This window comes from Equus quagga, chromosome 6 (genome assembly GCF_021613505.1).
Source record: "Equus quagga isolate Etosha38 chromosome 6, UCLA_HA_Equagga_1.0, whole genome shotgun sequence".
Classification (NCBI taxonomy): domain Eukaryota; kingdom Metazoa; phylum Chordata; class Mammalia; order Perissodactyla; family Equidae; genus Equus; species Equus quagga.
Window position 1 is genome coordinate 112,373,678 of NC_060272.1, and position 22,439 is coordinate 112,396,116.

The window sequence follows — 22,439 nt, forward strand, 5'->3', positions numbered from 1 at the left end:
TTTTGAGGGTAAAGCATGTACTACAAATTTAAAGAACAAAACAAGTTCAAGAAAAAAATAAGCATATAAAAGTAATGCTCTCAAAAGATTGTGAAATTTCAGTTATTAATTCATTAAAGTTATCTATAATTAGAATAGAAAAAGATCTGAGGTCATAGGATATCACAAGTCAATTATGAATTAGAAACACTACCATGTGAGCGAAAAAAATGTAGAGTGAAATCATGCATTATACTAGGAAAAACTATAATGGAAAAATGATCTTCTCACTATATTCTACATTGGTCAACCGTTATTAGAATAATATCTTCAAATCTGAGCCCAGAAACAAAATGGAGATGTGGTCAAATTAAATTGTGCTCAGTTGAAAACCACAAAGATAATTAAAGTGCTGGGAAATTTGGCCTCTGAAGATGGCTTAGAGTAGCTGGATATATAACTACTTTTACATTTGGTAACTATTATCCAATATCTCCTCAACCATCTTTGCTCCAGTCTCAATAATTGTACAATAATTTCAGTGTGGGGATTAAGAAAGGGGTCAATGATATTTCTCTGCAGCACACTGAAATTAGCTTCACTGTAATTAAACTTTTCTTTATATGGGAGAATTATTAAATAGGAAGATGTTACTGAGAAAAGTATTTTCACCTGGTAGTCTAAAAGTGCCCATGGCTTCTCAATGTTCAAGTTTGATTAAATCTGCCATTTGATGTGGGTATGGATAAATTCTCTCCTGGTCCTATCATGTCTGGTTCTCATGAATTGTTTCAATTCTTCTTTAAACAATGTTTTATTACAATTTAATTGTAATTTCATTCTGCACGGATATCTTGGTCACTTTTTGCAGTAATCAAATTTAATATCACTGAATAACGTTTGGGTGAAAATGTTATGAGATTCTCATAACCACTGATACATGAAGGCTATTTATTAATGGCTAGACTCTTGCAATATCTTCCTAAATTTCTTTATTTTCCCCCCTCTATCGAGGTCTTCTCTATTAAATTGTGTCCTACATTACTGCAGAGTAATTGATTCCTTCTTCTAGCATAGCTCTGGTCACGATAATGATAACTTTTTGCTAAAAAAAAATCAAGCGCACATTAACTATTCGCTTATCTCTGTGGCCAGGGGAATAAAGGATTTACTTATCTCTTGCACTTCCATCATGGTAGAATACATTACTTTATGTTGGATACCACTTTCCTTTGATAAATTGCCTTATAGGTTATACTGACCATTTTCGTCTTTATGAAATTTTATAGGCTGCCTTTTGAAAAGGCATAACTTAATCCACCTCTTCACTGATCATTTCATATTCCCTGTCTTCTCTGACACCTGCTCTACACTTTAGAACTTCATGCAGGTGAGTGTGGCCTCACAGGGACAACTCTGCAGCTCTGGTCTGAATGATTCCCACAGTCCTCTGGGAGGAAGTATGATTGACAGTGTCCTCTAACTCTCTGCTATCTGTGTTGCCCTAAATGTAGCAATTGCCTATGCATTCTGTCATTTGGAGTTGGGAAGAAAGAGCTCATCAACAACCTTTAGGAATGTTGCTTTCCCAGCATCAACAGATTGTTTTTCTTTAAAGACTTTTCCAATTTTACCTTTCCCAAATCTATTCCATTTTGTTTCACGGTTCCCAAGAAAAGGACAATATGCTAAGAACATTTTTCTTCTGCAAAAATTCCCTTTTCAGTACTGAGATATTTGGAATTTCCTTTTCACTATTTAAGGTAGATAGTGCTATCATAAAAACATACAAAAATGTATTTTCATTATATAAAATGAGAAAATAAAGTGGTTTGAAAATTATTCACAATTTTATCACTTAGAGATAACACTGTGAAAAATGTGAGATTTATCTTTTGAGAGAATCAGTACATAATATTAATGTAATTTAAAATAACTGAATAGTTTTTAAAAGTTCATTTTAAGGGGCTGGCCCCGTGGCCGAGTGGTTAAGTTCGCGCGCTCCGCTGCAGGCGGCCCAGTGTTTCGTTGGTTCGAATCCTGGGCGCGGACATGGCACTGCTCATCAGACCACGCTGAGGCAGCGTCCCACAAGCCACAACTAGAAGGACCCACGACGAAATATACAACTATGTACCGGGGGGCTTTGGGGAGAGAAAGGAGAAAAAATAAAATCTTTAAAAAAAAAAAAAAGTTCATTTTAACCAAAATGAAATGATTTTTTAAGTACTCTTTTATAATCCATTATCTCCAGTATTTAACATATAGCAAATATCTTTCCACAGCATTAAATACAAATTTATTCCATTTTAACAGCTGCGTAGTATTCCACTGTCTTGGTGTAAGGCTGCCATATATGGTTGTGCAGGTTTTCCATTGATCAAGAGTCCCTGACTGAGAGTATAGGAGGGGCTGAAATCCACTCCACACAGCATTCACCCAGATCCATAACCATTTGTGCCTACTCAGAGGAATTGTCTTTTCTGATTAACACAAGTTATCCATATGGGTGGCAATGGACCTGTAGTTTCAAATTAAAAGTTTTACAATTGCGTAGCTTAAAATGTCAAGTAACTCAATGTTTATAACCAAATGTAGCCATATCTGTGTCCCAAACCTTCCCATTGTTCATTTCTGATACCTAATACCAACATCTTCAACTTTTACGCTATTTCTTCTGGAATTTATACCCACATTTATCAATTAGATATTTACACTTCATATATTAGTTCTTCAGTTTTTGATGTTATCCACTGAATTCCTACTGTGAAAAAATGGGAATTTCCTTTTCTTACTGTCAACCACACCTCTTCCACAATGCCAAATGAACACACACAGTGTTCCCTACAAAATTACTCAAATATTTTTACTAAATCAACATTTAATGTCCACATGGATATGGTTACATACATTGTGTTCATTACTAAAGTGATATTTTATGTTTCTAATCTATTTCTTTTTTCATATTTTTTGTTTTAACTGCATCTAATGGTTATTTTATTTATTTGCTTATATGCGATTAAATGTTACTTGCTATGAATTCATCCCACAACTGCGCTCCAGAAGTGTAACTATAATTTCGTTATGTTCGCACATCACATAATTCATTGGTTTAATTTTTTTCTTAGATAAGTACTTCTTGAAGCTCTCTCCTTTTCTTCTTCAATCTGGAGTCTGATCTGTAATCCTGCAGGACAGCTGTTATTTTGCCACCTTGAACTCTCTGTTCAGCCTCGTCATAGGGGTCCCCATCAACTCCTTCCTGCATTGGATCCCTGTTTCTTGATTTTCACTTTTTCCTTATTCTTGACTTTCGGCTATAATTTGAATGGACCATATCTTATAGTAGGTGGTTGAAAACGAATTGGAAACAGCTAAGTTTCTTGAGCTCCTGGATGTCTGTAAATAAAATAATAATGGTAGCTAACACTTATTAAGAACTTCCTAGATGCCAGAGACTGCTCTTTGTATTTTATCCTTATTTACTCATTTAGTCCTCAAAACAACCCTGTAAGATAGCTGATCATTATTTCCTGGGAAAAAGAGAAATCTAAGAAATTTAAATTTAAACCTTAAGTCATTGAGAGGGTTGCTGTTCCACTACATAAATGCCCGAAATTGGGCTTTAGAGTCCATGGCTTAACCCCTCCACCACACAACCACTCAGTAGTGTTATTCTAGCACCACATCTGGTGAATAGTTAGACCTGATACAGAATTCCAGCTTCTAGTGACGCTGATATATTTCTTCCCTCCTTTTTCACTATCTCTTTCTATTGTTTGGATATTGCATATCATGTATGGGTCATCTAATGTTGTCATTTTTTTCTCAAGTATTTTCCGTTTCTGTTCTGGGAGGTTTTGTTAACTTTATTTTCCAACCCTTTTATTGAAATTTTAATTTTTTTGACATATTAAATTTTCAAGAATTTTTTCTCTCTTGTTTTCAGCCCCTTCTTCTTGATTCATGGACACACTACCTTTTCTCATTTTTATACATGTTCACTGCTGGACTTCTTTGTATGGCGATCAGGTCAAACTGTTTCCTGGGAGAACTTCAACTGTCAAAGCCTGTACATCTTTCAGTTTCCCTGGAGGGGAATTATTTAATATCCTGCTTGTAGGCTACAAGGCCAGCAGCCAGTGTTCTCAGAGCTCAGTGGGAGAAGCGGTTTTACTACTTTTTTATGTGGGCTTTCATAGATCTCTGGCGTTCCACGTAGTATCTCCATCCTCATGTTTGTCTGGTGTCCAGAGCCATATCAGACTCAACCTCTTCAGACAACTAGCCTTCAATTCTATGCAGGGGGATTGTTTCTTAAATAGATTTCCAAACGATTCTCCTTTTCAACAGCCCGAAAGCACCTTACTCTCAGAGACGCCTCCAATTTTTGTGGTTTTATGAGTCCAATATGCTTCTTGCCGGGATCTCCCCACTGCTGCCTTAGAATGCCTTCTGTTTTAATGTTCATCTGTTTTCCGTTTTCCACATTGATCACTGTTATGCCTTTTCCATGTTTTCATCTTATAGATGTATAAACTTTCATCCTTTTTCTGACATTTTAGTATGACTTTTGGGAATAAGCAGAAGTAATATATATTTGATCCACCAAGATAACCAGAAGTTGGTCTTCATTCGTAAAATAAAACCCAAGACTTCTAAGTTACCAATGGAAAGAGAATATCCTCATGAAGAGAGGTACATGGGCCACATAGACCTAATATTCTTCCCCTAGAATTCATTTTTCTCCTGTTCTTGATATGCCACTGCTAGCATCATTCTAAACTCTTCCAACCAACCATCTTATTAATGTTTACCAAAATATTGGAAGCTTCCTTCTCTTCTTTCTTCCTTTACTAACATATAAAAGAACTTGATTATTCCATAAACATTTTTATTAGACTAAAGATAGGAAAAATAATTTAAAAATCAGAAGTAGTATGTATGTAAAAATTATTGCTAGCGAGACTCTGTCTCAACCACATGGGCACAAGATAAAAGAAAAATAAAGACATGCAGAAATTACTGACTCCTTATTTTATGCCCATCCTTCTCCCATTCCACACGTGTATCTCAATTTTGAGAACACTGTCATCCAAAAATGGAAGTCACTTTTGGAATACATCTGTACATCCATGCGTTATTTGTTTATATGGGATAGTTCACTTTAAATATTTTAAAAAATCTTTCTGTCTTTACCTGCCTTGCAACGTTTATTTATTTTTGTCTTTATGTAATTGAGGTAAGTCTGCTTTTCCCTGATTATAATATGGATTTCCTTCCTTTCAGAATTTACCTATGAGCTTCTGATATCTGTGTAACTCTAACCTCTGTGGAGTTCTAAAGGTGAAGACAATTCTTTCTTCCTTCATAGCAGCTTTTATATAACATGCATAATGTATATTGCGTATAACAGAGGTGGAGGATAAAATCCACCAATAAAATCAATTTTCACACTTTGCCAGTAATATGTTTAGATGAAAATCTAGTGATGCAGAAATGTTAAGACTGCCAACATTTTTCCTCATCTTCAACATCAGTGGCAGGTGGTTATTTTGATACCGTCAATGTAATTTTCCTTGGCATCCAGTAGAATATACCATCATTTTCAATATTGATAAACATTTTTGCTTATACAAAATGATCAGAGGACAGGGAACAATTTTGAAAACATGCATATTAATTTCAGAAAAAGAGCAATATAACTCAAGATAGCAGGAAAAATTTAAAATGTGACTGCAGAACAAGCAGAGAAAAACATTCATCAAACTGGCAGAAGCAACTCTTAGAACACAGAAATAAAGTCACGGTATCCTGGGGTTGTGGGGGCAGGGAAGATGACTTCTTAATGAAAAACTTATATGAGCATATGATTTAGAAAGGATTGAGGTTATGCAGAAAGAGATGATTATGACAATATGTCAAATGAACAGTCTAGCCTATTAAAATGGGCTGCTAAATGTATAGACATTTTGGACAAAACACCATTGTTAGTCTTTTTTGTTTTGTTTCAGACAATGCTATCTGCTATCAAATAGCAACAAATTTCTTAATATTTTCCAGAACTGACATTTGAGATTCCAAAATTTCAATATTGTTAGATGTAAGTATAATAGCTGTTTCATTGGTAAGTCTAAACCTACAATGCAAATGTGGTTTCTGTATTTTGACAGGATATTTGTCTCACATAATCCTAGCCTGACCTCTTGAAAAGTTAGACGTAGATGAGAACCTACCTTCCTGAGAGATAAATGAGCTTTCCAGTCTTATTGATTAGAAGTGTATTTTGAAATCGCTGGAAACAATAGCATTTGCCAAGTTACCCATGCTATGTGTAAGATAAAATAAAAACTGCAATAGTAATCTCCACTTGGAGAACTTTGTGGGTACATACAAGCTGGAACAATTCACATCTTCCTACACACTATGCAATTTCTTCTGAACAAGGAGTAAATATATTCCTCTCACTAGAGTTCCCAGGAAATTACAAAGGTGTAGAGAAAGCTGTAAAGTTTTTTTTTAAAGGAAACCATAAATATTAATCATTAATTATAGCTTTTCTTTGAATACTTATTTTCTGAATATCCTTCAATTTTATATTTTAGTAAGAAAGTCCTAAATCTCATAGAGATAATCTATGCTTGATGGTAGAAGCCATTTCTTGCTTCTTCACTTTTGTACATCTTATTTTAGTTCCTGTTGTGTTATTCAGTATAGGCAATTTTCTGAGTAAGTGAAGGGTGAATAAATAAATCAATAAATGCTAAAAAAATAGTTTCAATCAAAACACAAAATACGCTCATCAAAGCACAAATATGACAATATTGTTTATCATATATGGCTCTACTCTTAGTATACACCAATTGTGCCTTAATGTTCATTTCTAGTTTGATAATCCAAAGTATATGAAATTTATAGATATCCATGATTTTCAAATGCATTTTTGATGTTTGAAAGACTATAATCCAAATAAAGATTTTCCTTAAAATTATTTTAATTGTATATATTTTAGTCTCTTAAATATAAAATATTTGAGAAACAAATGTATTAAATTATTACAACTCAATATCTTTTCAAGTGAAGGGCAAGAAACTTGCAAAGGGAAAGCCGTCCATAAGGCCAATAGTTCTCAAACTGGAGGGATCACAGAAATCAAGCAGAGAGCAGGTTAAAAGTTCAGATTACCAAACTCCTCAAGCAGAATTTTGTTTCAGTTGTTAGGATATTGTGCTTTTCCAAGGATATAGATTATTTCTTATGCAGGTGGCATCTGACCTTATTTCGAGTTACACTGAAGCAGAGCATAAATTACACGATAGAAAGGTACTGTGTCATAACTTGGTTTTCCTAAGAGCTGAGCTGAGATTAGGATTCAAACAAGAGCAGTTTATTTCAAAAATGTAGTTTACATCAGTAGAGGAGAGGAGAGGGCTTGCAATACAGGGAGGGAATAAGAGCTAGTAAAGAATGTACTATCAGGGGCTGGCCCAGTGGCCGAGTGGTTAAGTTCGCGCACTCCGCTGCAGGCGGCCCAGTGTTTCGTTGGTTCGAATCCTGGGTTCGGACATGGCACTGCTCATCAAACCACGCTGAGGCAGCATCCCACATGCCACAACTAGAAGGACCCACAACCAAGAATATACAAGTATGCCCCGGGGGGATTTGGGGAGAAAAAGAATGTACTATTAGACAGTTACTACAGGAGCCAGCTGAAGCCTAATCTCCTAGGGAAGCTCTGAGAAATTCTACAACATAAATTCCTCAATATTATCTCAGTAACAGGGAAACAGAATGGGGGTATTTCTATACTAATTCCAGAGAGTCTTGGTAAAGATTTCTCCCAAAGGCTTCTCCCGAGGGCTGTTGATTTCTCATCAATTCCAGCTTGCTTAGGGAGGGCAACTGAGCTGTCTGAGGTTCTGACACAAGTGATCTTCTTCACATTGCAGACTGGCGGGTGGAAGTCACACAGAGCATCTAGTAATAATGTCTGAGCATCATGGACCAAGCACTGACGGTGTTGACCACAGATTGGGTCTGTAAATTTATACCTCTATCCTTAGTGCCTAGAATACAGTAGGCAATAAATAAGTAATTTTAAAAAATATATACAGTAAATGAATGCAAGATAAAAGACACAGCTAGTAAGTAAAAGATTTACATTATGTTCAGATAAAATGGGATGACTGATTAAGACAAAATGCTAAGCTCTGATAGCTGTGGAACGCAGAGTAGTGAAATTTACAGTTAGGAATTTTTCCTCTTCTGTGACTTGTCATCCTCTTAGTGGGCACCGTAGAAATGTCTGTTCTGTATTGGTGCCTGGTCCTCTCACCCATCCCCTTTAGAAAACCCCTTAAGGAATATTTTCTCTAGAATTACTCTTGACAGGAAGATGCAAAAGCCTTTAATGGAAAGCTTCAAGGTACAACCCAAACATTGGCTCCTAGAAAATATCATTTTATCCTCCCAATTTAGTATTAATCCTTTTTATCTGTTATTTCTAATCTTGATTTTTTTATATCAGCACAATTTTATGTCATCACAAAAGCTAATAGGGAAGTAGATATGAACATTTTAGTCTTAGAAGACAGCTTGAATAAATCTATATCTAACTGGCAGGTGTCTGTTCCAAAAAATTTGTCAACACTCATATGTGTACACTTCACTACACACACACACGTGCACACAAATATCTATATCCCCAAATAAGAGACATGCCATCAAATCCCTTAAAAGTGTTGATCCAGATAGAAATTGAGATGGCCTCTCAGATTCTCTGTCTTATTAACACATCTTAGATCTCCCATTCATATCTAAACAAATCAAGGTCACAAACCTTGGAAGCTGAAAACATTCAATATCCCAAATAGCTGCTTCACATCCTGCTTGGAACTGGGGAGGGGGGAGAATATATAAACAAGTGATCAAGTGGTCCTAAATTAGAAGTCTCCCACAACTATACAGGAAATATTCAGTTCCACACTCATACCGATTTTTTGATCAACTGCGGGAGTTACAATTCAAATGCTTAAAAATGCCAAAAAAGAGATGTAATTAGTCTAGCTGGAAATTGGTTCATGGCAAATGGAGAAAGAGGAAGTTTAGTCTATGAACTGGACAGTTTATATCTTGCCCAAAGTCACTGAAATAAAATAAAATGCTTGTACACTCACAAGTTCACATACAGATGTACTCAAACACACACACATGCAAACACTCACATACACATCTTCTGTAGGCTAAATAAAACTTTGCTATAACCAAGTTGCAATCCTAACTTTGGGTAAAAAATGTTTTCTCCCTTAAATAAAGCATCTATGTAGTTTTAATTTAGTATTATGCCCTTAAATTGTAGTAAGTTATAATCATTTTGAATTTCCTGTTATTTTTCTATTCTATCGTATAGTTAAAACCTTCTCCTTACCACTTGTTGGAATGTTTTAAGGAATGTTTGTGCATTTGAACAAAACGTAGAGCTGTAAAACTGCCCACATGAATTACTTGTAGCCTAAATATCACACAGTGAAGCAAAAACTGCATCATAGGACCTTATGGTCCAGGAAGCAGAAAGAAGAAGGATCTGAATGGATTCTCCAGAGTGTGGGCAGCCTTATTTGGAATGTAGCATACATGAAAATGGGCACCCAGAGGGCATTACTTAGATGTGTTTTGGAATAAGTAATATGCATGGATGTAACCAAGTTTTAGCTCCTCTTTCTTAACAATGCGATCTTTCTAAGTTCCTTAGATGGCTTTGCATAGCTATTGTGAGGATTAGTGGACATCATCTATTTAAAGCACTTAGTACAATGCTTGACACGTAGGAAGTGCTCACCAAACATTGCTTACTGTCATTTCATTATTAGCATTATTATTATGCCTGCCCAAAGACCAGTGGGACCAAACATATGGGCAGCTTTCAAAGAACACTTAGGAAAAGATAAAAATAATAATAGCTGATATCTCTTCAAGGAACAAAATGTTCCAAGAACTGTACAAAGTGCATGAACTCATTTATTCCTCTCATCAATTGTATTTCACTTCCAATTCTACAGATGAAGAATTTGAGCCTCTGAGAGATGAAGCATCTTGCTCAAGGTCACACAGGTAGGAATGGCAGGGCTCGCCTTTAAACCCGGGGAGTCTAGGGTTAGAGTCAGGCTCTTAACTAATAGCCTATACTGCCTCTTGATAACAAAAAACCAACCATCCAGCTAGGAACGATGTGAATTAAAATGTCATGTAGGGCAGGTAGAAAAGAATGGCAAAATAAGAGTGAAAAAAGAAAAGAACAGATACGTTTCCCTTAGCCACATTTGGCTCATGGCTTTCAAACTATAAAAAGTAAAGAGGAACCAGACACCAAACGCTAGAATTTTGCTATATCAGAGGTACAAGTGCTACGTCACTGAGGGTGTTACTTTTATGGCTATTTAACCCGTATACTTAGCTGCATAGAGTTTTCATGCTATCATGTGTGTTCTGTCGCTAATAATTTATCTTTCATTGTTTTGTTTTGCTTTATTATAAAAATAAATATATATTACATATAATGTGTATATAATATATAATAAATATAGAGTCCTAGGTTAAAAATATTCATTTTCCAATATTGATATAATAATCCATACACTGCACAGTACCTGACAATCACAATCATTATTCTGATGTCTCACTAGAGGAGCAGTGTCTCCATCCCTCATTTAAAAAATGTCATTATCTTACTTGGTGTGTGGTGTATTTATGTTTGTGTGTATATATTTACCCATGGTTATTCTGCTCTTCTTTTCCCTGGACACCCTCTTCTAAGTGCTCACACAAATAAACAAGCACACACAAAACCCAACAACAACAAAGAACACATTTAGGGAATATTTTCTTGTTTCTTTCATTCATAGTATTCAATTGCACATTGGATCCACAGAGTTAAATCAGTTGCCTAATGTTGTGAGTCTTTATTATAAAACCACAGAAAAACTTATATTGTGTAAATAATATTTAATCAATTTCATTATGTTTACGAAAAACTGCATTGAATAAATTGTTAGGATGTTTATTTTCCTCCAAGATGGAAATTTGGTCACAGAACATTTTAGTGACCTGACCAAAGGCACCTAACAAATCTGGGGCTGAAATAGGATGCAGTCCAAGTTGTCAGATTCCTGGCCTGCTTCTTGTCTTCTCAGGACAACAGGTTGAAGGCAGTAACGACATGAATTACCAGGCTTAATTCATGAATGCTTGAAGCAAAATATGCTCTTATGGGTTCACAAGCTTCTTAAAGCAGTTTTATCCATAAGAAAATGAACAACAAAGGAAACATGGGTTCTAGTCCCACAGGAGCCATGTTTTCTAATGTTACTATTAGAAATAAACTCTGCATTCAACTCCCCATGGCAACATTGGTATGAACATGATTTTATGTGGATAAATTACTGCTATATTTCAACTACATTGTGGGTTAAATAGGCTTTTGTGAGCTGCACTGAAGATATCATCACCTCATATACTGTTGCTATTACAGAAAAATGAATTTCAGTACAAGCCAAGATTAAAAAAGGAAATTTTATCAACATGGAAAATATATCCTGGTGAAATCTTTTTAATTCCTCAAGTCTGAAAATTTAACCATGACCACTTTGGGGCAGAAATGGTATTTTCTTCCCATAAATGTCCCATATAGATATTTTTCCCCATAATTTATCTATTAAAATACCTCCCCAATATGTTAGGCTGAAACATAAAATTGATAATTTTTGACTACTGTGGACCTACAAAGTGACAATTTCACATGGTGCAATTTAATGCAGAAATATGAACAGCCCAACTCTCCATTCATTATTACATCCCTTGTCTCTATTTCTCATTACACAATAGAAACACCTCTTCATATCTAGTCGTATTATACTATTTTGAACATTTTGATTAATTTTATTTTCATTCTACCACTATTTCTTTAGTATCTCCTATGTGGCAGGCACATTATTTTTGTTTTGTTTCATAAAAGTAATACTTATAGTAGATGCGTAAACTACAAAATGATATAAAAAGTAAAGGTCATGAATAATTGCAGATATACTACTGACAACTTTGTAATTTCTTCTAGTTTTAGAACTGTGTTTACATATGTGTTTAAAAAATTTTTAAAAATGTGATCATGATAAATATGCAGTCATAATTTTCAGATATTCCCATTGTATCTTTCCTGTGTCATGAAGTACTCTTAGCATACAGGCATTTCAAGGACTGATGGCATCCCATGGTATGGTTACACCAGCACCATCTAATTCAACTCCTGCTTTAGGATATTGGCCGTTTCTAATTTCTCTATGCAACATAATGAAATGAGTATTCTTGTATATAAAACCTGCGCGCGTCTCTGATTCTCATCATAAGAAAATATTTTCTTAGAAATAGACTTTCTAGGTTAAAGAGTAAATCCACTTAAAGTTTTTCAAATTAGAAATATCTTCTATATTGTTTTAAAAAGGATATATTCACTGTGAAACCCCAAACAATATAGAAACATGTGACTATGGAAAAACAGTCAGAGAAATGCAACATTGCAACATTGCTGGCTTTGAAGATGGAGGAAAAGGCAATGAGCTCTAGAAGCTGGAAAAGGCAAGGTAACAGATTCTCCCCAGAACCCTCTAGAAAGAACAAGGCCCTGCTGCTACCGTAATTTTTTAGCCCAGTGTGATTCATTTTGGACTAAGGACTTCAGAACTGTAAGATGATAAATTTATGTTAAGTTAGCAAGTCTGTGGTATTTTATTATGTCACATAATTTGTTGTGGTAATTTGTGAATAATACATTTGTTTATCCGTTTACTTTTTCAATAGACATTTGTGCTTTTTTAAATTCTGTGTATAATAAATAGAGTTGCTATAAACATTAGTGTACAACTCTTGTATGAATATATATTTTTATTTCTCTTGGTTGAATTCACGGAACTCGAATCACCCATTTCTATGGTAATTGAGTGTATAACTTTATAAGAAACTGCTAAATAATGTGCAGAAGTTGTTGTATTTTACAATCCCAACAAAATATAGGAGAGCTCCAATTGCTTCACATACTCTTTAATACTTGGTTTTGTCAGGCTTTTAAAACTTTAGTCTAGAATTAAAATTTTAGGAATTTTAAAATTCCTTTTTATTGCTGAGAAACATTCCACTATATGGATGGACATTGTTTTATTTATCCATTCCTCCATTGATGGACTTTTGGGTTGTTTCCAATTTTTGACCACTTTGAATAATGCTGCTATGAATATTTGTGAACGAGCTTTTGCATGGGTGTATGTTTTCATTAATCTTGGATATATGCTAGGGGTGGAATTTCTGGGTCATACGGTAACTCCAGGTTTAATATTTTAAGGAACTGCCAAATTGTTTTGAAAAGTGGCTGTACCTTTTCACATTCTTATCAGCAATGAATGAAGTTTCCAATTTCTCCATATCTTTGTCAATACTTGCTATCATATGTATTTTTTGTGATAGCCATCCTAGGTGGGTGCAAAGTACTATCTCATTGTGGTGTTGGTTTATGTTATGTTATGTTACTCTATTCACTGATGATGTTGAGTTATAGTTATATGTGCTTATTTGCCATTTGCATATCTTCTGGGGGAAATGTTTGTTTAAATGGTTTGCCCATTTTTCACTTGGGTTATTTTATTGTTATTATTGAGATGTAAAGGCTATTTATTTTCTAGGTACAAGTTTCTTGCCATATATATTATTTGCAAATGTATTCTACCATTTCACTAGGCTGTGTTTTCACTTTCTTCATTGTGCCCTTTGAAGCACAAAATTTTCTCATTATGATGAAGTCAGATTTATCTTCTTTTTTGTCATTTGTGCTTTTATTACTGTAGTTTTGTAGTAAGTTTCAAAGTCAGAAACATGAGTCCTACAGATTTGTTGTTTTCAAGATTGTTTGGGCTATTCTTGGTCCCTTAAATTTCTATATAAATTTTACGATCATATTGTCAATTCCTGCAAAAAAAAAAAAGCCACATAGAATTTGACAGGGATTGTCTTAATCTACAGACTATTTTGGGAAGTACTACCATCTTAATAACATTGTCTTCTGAAAAACAAACATGTAATATCTTTCCTTACATTTAGGTTTTCTTTGATGTCTTCAACAATGTTTTGTTGCCTGAAGTGTACAAATCTTGTACTCTCTTGCTTAATTTATTTCTAAATATTTTATTTTTTCATGCTATTGCAAATGGAATTGAATTCTTAATTTCATTTTTGGATTATTCGTTGCTAGTGTAAAGAAATATGATTGATTTTTACATACTCAACTTGTACTCTGAAACCTTGCTGAACTTGTTTATTGGTTCTAATAGTTTTTATCGGATTCCTTAGGATGTCTGTATATAATATCACGTCTTCTTCAAATAGAGAGAGTTTTGCTCCTTCCTTCCCAATATTGATGAGTTTTATTCCTTTTTCTTGCCTACTGCCCTGCCTGGGACTTACAGTACAATGCTGAATAAACATAGTGAGAGTTGGTCTCATTGTCTTGTTCTTGAACTTAAGGGGAAATCATTCAGTCTTTCACCATTAAGTACGATAGTATGATGTTAGCTATGGAATTTTTGTAGATGCCCTTTATCATGTTGAAGAAATTTCCTCACATTCCTAGTTTTTCAGTGTTTTCATACTGAAAGGGTGTTGGACTATTTCAGATGTTTTTCCTGCATTTGCTTATATGATCATGTGGTTGTTGTCCTTTATTCTATCAATATAGTGTATTACATTGATTGATTTCCAGATGTTAAACCAACAATGCATCTGGGATAAAATCCACTTGGTCATAGTGTATAATCCTTTCTATATGATGCTGTATATATTTTGCTAGTATTTTTTTCAAGATATTTGCCTCTAGATTCACAAGGGATATTGGTGTGTGATTTTTATTTCTAGTGATTTTATTTTATTTTCTTTTGGTGAGGAAGATTGGCCCTGAGCTAACATCTGTTGCCAATCTTCCTTTTTTTGCTTGGGGAAGATTGTCCTTGAGCTAACAGCAGTGCCAATCTTCCTCCATTTTGCATGTGGGATGCTGCCATAGTGTCGCTTGACAGCAGTGTGTGCAGGACTGCACCAGCAAACTCCAGGCTACCAAAGCAGAGCACTTGAATTTAACCACTATGCCACCAGGCCAGCCCCCTTTCCTGTGATGTTTTTGTCTGGTTTTGCTTTCAGAGTAACACTGGCCTCTCAGGATGAGTTGGTAAGCCTTCCCTCCTCTTCTATTTTTAAGGGAAGAGTTTGTGATGGATTGGTGCAAATTCTTCTTTAAATGAATCAGCGAGGGGAGCCATCTGGGCCTGGCTTCTTTTTGTGGAAAATTTCTTAATTACAATTCAATCTCTTTATTCGTTTTAAATCTATTCAGATTTTCTATTTTTTCTCAAGTTAGTTTCAGTATTCTGTGCCCTTCTAGGAATTTGTCCACTTCATCTAAGCCATTTAATTTGGTGGTGTACAATTGCTCCTCGTCTTCCCTTATGGTGCTTTTTATTTCTGTAACATTAGTAGCAATGTCCTCTCTTTCATGGTATCTTTCAGTAATTTGAGTCTATCCTTTTTTTGTCATTCTGGATGAAACCTTGTCAATTCTGATTGTCTTTTAAGGAACTACCTTTTGGTTTTGTTCATTTTGTTCTATTGTCTTTCTAATCTCTGTTTCATTTATTTCTGCCTTATTTTAAAATGGTTTCCTTTTTTCTCCATGCTTTGGTTTTAGTTTCGCTTTCCTTCTTTAGTTTCTTAAGATTAAAGGTAAGCTTATTGATTTGAAATCCTTCTTTTCAAACATAGATGTATAAATTTCCCTCTTAGCACTTCTCTATCTGAATCCCACAGTTTTGGTATGTTGCATGTTTTTTTCATCCATCTCAAAGTATCCTCTAAATTCTTTCCCTTTTTCTTTTTGATCCATTGGTTATTTAGAAATAACTAATTCATTTTCTGGAATATGGAAAATGAATGGAATAACCACTCCATTCATTTTCTGTGAATATCCCACTATTTCATCTGTTCTTGATTTCTAATTAATTCCATTGTGTTTGGAGAACAAACTTTGTCTGATTTCAATCATTTTAAATGTACTGAGCTTGAATTATAACCTAGAATATGGTCTTTCCTAGAAAATTTTCCAAATGTTCCTGCTCTTGAGAAAACTGTACTGTCTTATTTTGGGTAAAGTGTTCTACGTGTGTCTGTTAGTGTAGATAAGTCTTCTATAACTTGCTCAACCTCTGCCTAGTTGTTAATGAACCATTTAACGTAGGGTATTAAAGACTTCAACTGTTGTTGAATTGTGTATTTCTTCCTTCATTCTGTCAGCTTTCTTTCAGGTACTTTTGGCAGGCTCTGTTTTTAGGTGAATGTACGTTTATAACTATTATACATATCCATTGGAGCGACCCTTATACAATTTTAAAATGTCCCTCTTTATTTCTAGTAACACGTTTTTGTTTTAAGTCTATTTTGTGTGATATTAGTGTAGCCACTTCAACTTTGATATGGGTGCTGTTTGCATGACTATTTTTTTCCATCCTTTTGCTTTCAACCTACTTGTGCGTTTAAATCTAAAGTGTGTCTCTTGTTGACAAAATGTAGTCAGATCTTGCTTTTCTGTCCAGTCTGTGAATCTCTGCCCTCGATTACATTGTTTAATCCAGTCACATTTTATGCTATTATTGATATCACTGGATTTATCTCTGCTATTTGACTTTTTGTTTTCTTTATGTCTCACGTCTTTTTTGTTCCTTGGTTCCTCCTTTATCACTTTCTTTCGCATTGAGGAGATATTTCCTAGTATAACATTTTAATTCTTTTCATGATTTTTCCAAAGATTTTTGTGCTAATTTCTTAGTGATTGCTTTAGAGCATACAATATTTATTTTAAATTACCAGAATCCACTTCAAATTTATACTAAATTAATTCCAGTGAGCTATAAAAATGTTACTCCTTTATAGATCTATTCCCCCTTCTCCCTTTTTGTGCTATTTTTGTTACACATATTGTATCTATATATGTTACAAACCCAACAATATATTGCTATATTTATTACCTTATGTAATGTTATATCTTTTAAAGAAACTGAGAGAGAGAAACAGAAAGTACATATTTGCAGATTTGCTTATAGTAACCTTTTTATTTATCATTTCTGGTTCTCTTCATATGTTCCCGTGGATTCAAGTTAATTATCTGGTGTCATTTCCTTATTCTAATACAGCTTTGTTCCCACTCAACCCTTTGTGCTGTTTTATAATTATATACACATTGTAATATGCAATTGCTTTTTAATCAGCAGTGAGAAAAAAGGAGAAGAAATATGCAATTATAATGTCTTTTAAATCACCTACTAATTACCTTTAGCAGTGCTTTTACTTTTTCACGTGGATTTGAATTACTTTCTGGTATCACTAGTTTTCGGCCTAAAGAAGTTCCTTTAATATCTTTTATAAAGCAGTTTGCTAGAAACAAAGTCTCTTTCTCTCTCTAATAATCCAGGGATGTCTTTATTTTGCCTTCATTTAAAAAGATTTAACATTTTATTTTGAGAGAATTGCAGATTCTTATGGAGTTGTAAGAAATGACACAGGAAATTTTGTGTTCCCTTTACTCAGGTTCCCCCAATGCTTGAATCTTGCAAAACTACGGTACAACATCAAAACTAGATGTTGACGTTGACAGAGATAATCAAGATAGAGAACAATTCTTTCACCATAAAGTTCCTTCATGTTGTCCTTACATAGCCACTCACTTCTGCTTCCCCCTTAACTCCTTACAAATAGAAATCTGTTATCCGGTTCTGTAATTTTGTCATTTCAAGCATTTTATAAATGGAATTACACAGTATGTAACTATTGAAAACTTCTTTGATATTGGTCTTTTTCCCTCGGGAAAACTTTCTAGAGGTTATTCCAGGTTGTTTTCTGTATTAATATTCATTCCTTTTTACTTTACGCAGTTGCCCCTCGGTACCTGAAGGAGATTGGTTCCAGAAACACCCACCGATACGAAAATCCATGGATGCTCAAGGGTCTTGTATACAATCGCTAGAGTACAACGAAATAACTCAGCCCTCTATATCCACAGATGCGAATACGTGGATATGGAGGGCAGACTGTGCTTTAAATAGTATTCCATAGTGTGGATGCACCACAGTTTGCTTAACTGTTTACAGTTGAAAGACATCTGAGCCATTTCTAGTTTTTGGCTATTACAAATAAAGCTGCTATAAACATTTGTGTACAGTTTTTTGCATGAAGATTTCAGCATTCTTTGGGATAAATGCTCCGGAGTCATATTGCTGGGTTGTATGATAGTTTTATATATAGTTTATTAAGACACTTCCAAAGTGGTGGTGCCATTTTATATTCCCATCAGAAAAGTATGTCATTTAATTTCTCCTCATTCTTATCAGCATTTGGTGTTGTCATCATATTTATTCAAAAATCATCTATTCAGTATTCTGAAATATACAAAAGGCTGTTTGCCAACTGCATTGTAATTTTAAATTTGACATTTATGTTTTTGTCTTCACTATTGTATGCTCTGGTTTGATATAATCAATTTCCTCTTGAATCATGGGGGTGAATAAGAAGTTTCCTAAAATGTTGTCCTCTTACGTGTATGTTAGAAAGATATTTGAACTGATTCATTGAAAAGGGTCAGCAAACTATGGCCTATAGGGCAAATCTGGCCTACGACCTGTTTTTCTAAAAAAATTTTATTGGAACACAGTCATACCCTTTTGTTTACATGTTATTTATGGTTTTCTCTGTGCCACAAAGTCAGAGTTGAATAATAGCAAAAAAGACCTTCTGACTAACAGGGTAAAATGACTATCTGGCCCTTTACAGAAAAGGTTTGCCAACCCTTGCTTTAAAAGAGTTTTTTCTTTGAAATGCAGTGCCTTTTCCACGGCTGACAACATTCCTCTGTTAATTATCCATACAGAAGGACTGGTTCCAATACTGGAAATTAAGGTGGCTTCTTCTAGATATTACAGACTTCCTCTCAGAATCCATGAAGCTACGATAGTGTTAAAAGAAATAATTTAGATTTGTTTTGTTTCTTAGCATATCAGATATCAAGCAATGGGTGAAGTATAGGAACAAGGACAGAATCAGAATTAGAGACAGTCATGGCAAGGATCTTTAGCTTTATACCAAGAGACTATTTTCCTCATTCCGTTTACCCCGGGGTTTATGTAGGGCAGTATCCAAATCTTTGCTAAGTTATGATTAGGAGCCAGCCATGCAATATCCCTTTTCTGTCCTAACATGACCAAATCCAAGCTGGGAATAAATTGAAGCTCTGATTCCTATTGTGAGCGTAGAAACTGATATATTTCCTGATTGCTAAAGGCATAAATTCTATCCTTCTCCTGACATATCTGAATTAAGATTCCTCTTCCACCTATTTTCCCAGGCACACTTTCCTTCATAGTCAGGTGTGAAGGGGATAAATTAGTAATGGCTGTTACCATTTTCATTTTCTAGTGCTGTCTTTACTTTTTTTTTCAATTCAAGTTAAAAAATATGTTGATACTTTCACTGGGAATATGGGAATGAGCATGAAGATCATTCAACCTTAGGTTATCTTGCCAGAAATCAACAGTATATTCTTGAAAGAAAACGAGAGAGGGAGAAAGAGAAAGAGTGGGAGAGAGAGAGAGAGAAAGGAAACTGCCACTTTTATAAAGGATAATTTAAGAAGAAAAGAGAGCAGTAATAAAAAATAAGCAAGTCTAGAAGTAAAGATGATACCCAGGGCCCTCTGACAACATCAAAGCCATATGGCAGGCACAGCCAGGTAGGGGTTCAGTGTGGTCATGCAGGGTGAAAATAGAACACATGAGAAGTGGCATCCTCTCAGTATTCATTTTTGTATCTCTTGTGCTTCATGTCAAAGCTCATTTGACCTCAAAAGCAAAGGAAAAATCCAAAGAGAAACATTTATCCCACAAGGAACACCAAGTACAATACAGCTTAACAAGGCAAATCCCTTTTGTCCTCTAAAGAATGTCTTCAACAAGGAGTAAAGCAAATAATCAAAGCCGAGCTTGACCTGTTCTATACAGTCTGTCTGGGGAGCTGTTTTGTTTTGCATATCCCAATTCAATCTCACACTATCCCAAGGCATGTAACAGATTTCAATACAATCATAAAACATTCACACCTGAAAAGTAATCTTTATAGAACTTGTTTTCAATGATTTGGGGGTCACAGAGTCCCTTGAGAAGCTATGAAAGCTATGGAGCTTTATTCCTGAGGAAAAAAATTGCTTACAATTTCAGGGATTTTAAATATTTTGTAGTCCAATCCTTGTTCTAAAGAAATTTTGTAAAAGAGCAAAGAATAAGTGAATTTGGTGCTGTCCATATTCCCATTGTACTAATTTCCTTTCTTTTCTTTTAAATGGATGGCATTGTTCTACAACAAACCACAGAGGTGTTTTTCACTGATGTCAGAGATTAACAATGATGCCCTAAATTCTCTGTGTTGTCATTCTTATTTTTCGTCTTAAAGCTAGACCATCTTATATTTCCTCCCATAGATGTCTTATGGAACCATACTGCTCACTTGGTCCATGTTTAGTGTGCTAAATTCTGACCACAGAGCGAAAATAGAAGGGGAAATAGATGATTAAAAATGATATCTAAATTAGCACCCACATTCTAGTTCAGCATTTTTCATCCTGATAACTTAAGATGCTTTAAAGACTTCAAACAGCACAGTTTGTATCTTAGATATGATTCATGTAGAATTGAGCTTCTGTCATTAGTCTGAGCAAATCTGCCTTAGCCTTCTTTCTCTCAAAGACTGTGATACTGAATTGCAGGGATTCAAATTATTGAGGAACTTTATATGGATCTCATTTAACTCACAGACCTAAATCAATTATACTGTTTCCTTTCATGTATTTTTCACTTCTACCAAACCCTTTGCTCACCTTCATTGGTATTACCATATCACAGTCTATGATTATCTCATCTCAAACCTGCTTTCAGAGCAAGTTCCAACATCTCAATATGCTTGTTAAAACCTTTCAATACTTTCTAACTTCTTAATTTTCAAGTTCCTACTGTTTACCTGCTAAAAGCACAATTAAGGGGACATAAGCCTGCCCACTGTCTTAATTTACTAGGACAGTGAAAACATCAATGATGTTAATTGTAACTATAGGGCTAGTCAACTCTTATTTCAATACAAGACTCTTTATATAAGTTATATAACATATATTATCTCTGCTCTCACAGATATAGCTATCACCTTCATAAAGAATATAAAAGGAAGGGGTGGGGGGAAATTGCCTCGCTCTGTAGCTATAGGTCTTTGTACCGATTATGATATCACCCCTCTGGGAGCAGCCTAAAACTGAAATCAGTCAAATGGAATTCTAGATCTGAACAACAGGTAGCAAATATTTAATAAATATTTATTTATAATACCAAATTAGCTGTTATTTCTTCTATTATCTAACTGGCCTGGCTCACAAAATTCCACCTGAAATTTTTTCTTACTTTGAACACAAAGAAAAGAGTATATGATATTTATTTGTAGAAATCCCACGTCTAAATTCTCGTTAAATTGAAGGTGAAAATTTGTATAAATAATACTGGTTTAGATGTTTATTAGTTAGGACTCTTTTAGATGAAAGTGATAAAATAAAAATGGCTCAATTCAAAAGCATAAGTAAATATACAGACAAAATGAACTATAGAAATTTTGGCTCATATAACTTAAAAGTTCAGTTAACGTACGATTTTAGACATAACCAGGTACAGGAGCTCAAACAGTGTCATCATGTTTTGATCTTTCTCCTTCCATCTACCAGCTATCTGAACCTGGGCGTGCTTTATAACTTGATAAGCCTCTCTTTTTTTGTTTTTTCATTTTCTTTCTATGTTTTTTACCACTCATTAATTGTAGAAATACCCATATCATATGTTGATCTTCGATCCACACATATTAGCCTCCTTCCCCTAATTATAATGTGTTTTCCTCTCAGAATAAAATCTTTATGAGGACAATATGAAGTCTGTATTGGCACATTCTGTTAAAACATAGCTGGTAACAATATATTTGCCATTTAAAAATCTTGGTAGGCTCTAAATACTTATTATGGAAGGCTTACATGGCATATTAAGATCAATTTCACTTGTAAGAATAATTTACTAATTTTATCCTTGTGATTTTAATTTTATTACATTTCCATAACTAAATATGATAAGTTGAACTGCTGTTGATTAGAGTTACTCTAATACCGTGTTTTGGTCATTAAGTCATTTTGGTCTATAAGTATTGATTAATTGATGTCTATTTTTTAATTTTTAATTTCATATTTTCTAACCATATATGTGTTTTCAGGTGACAAATATCGTCTTAGGTGCTAAATCTCACAGGCCCTG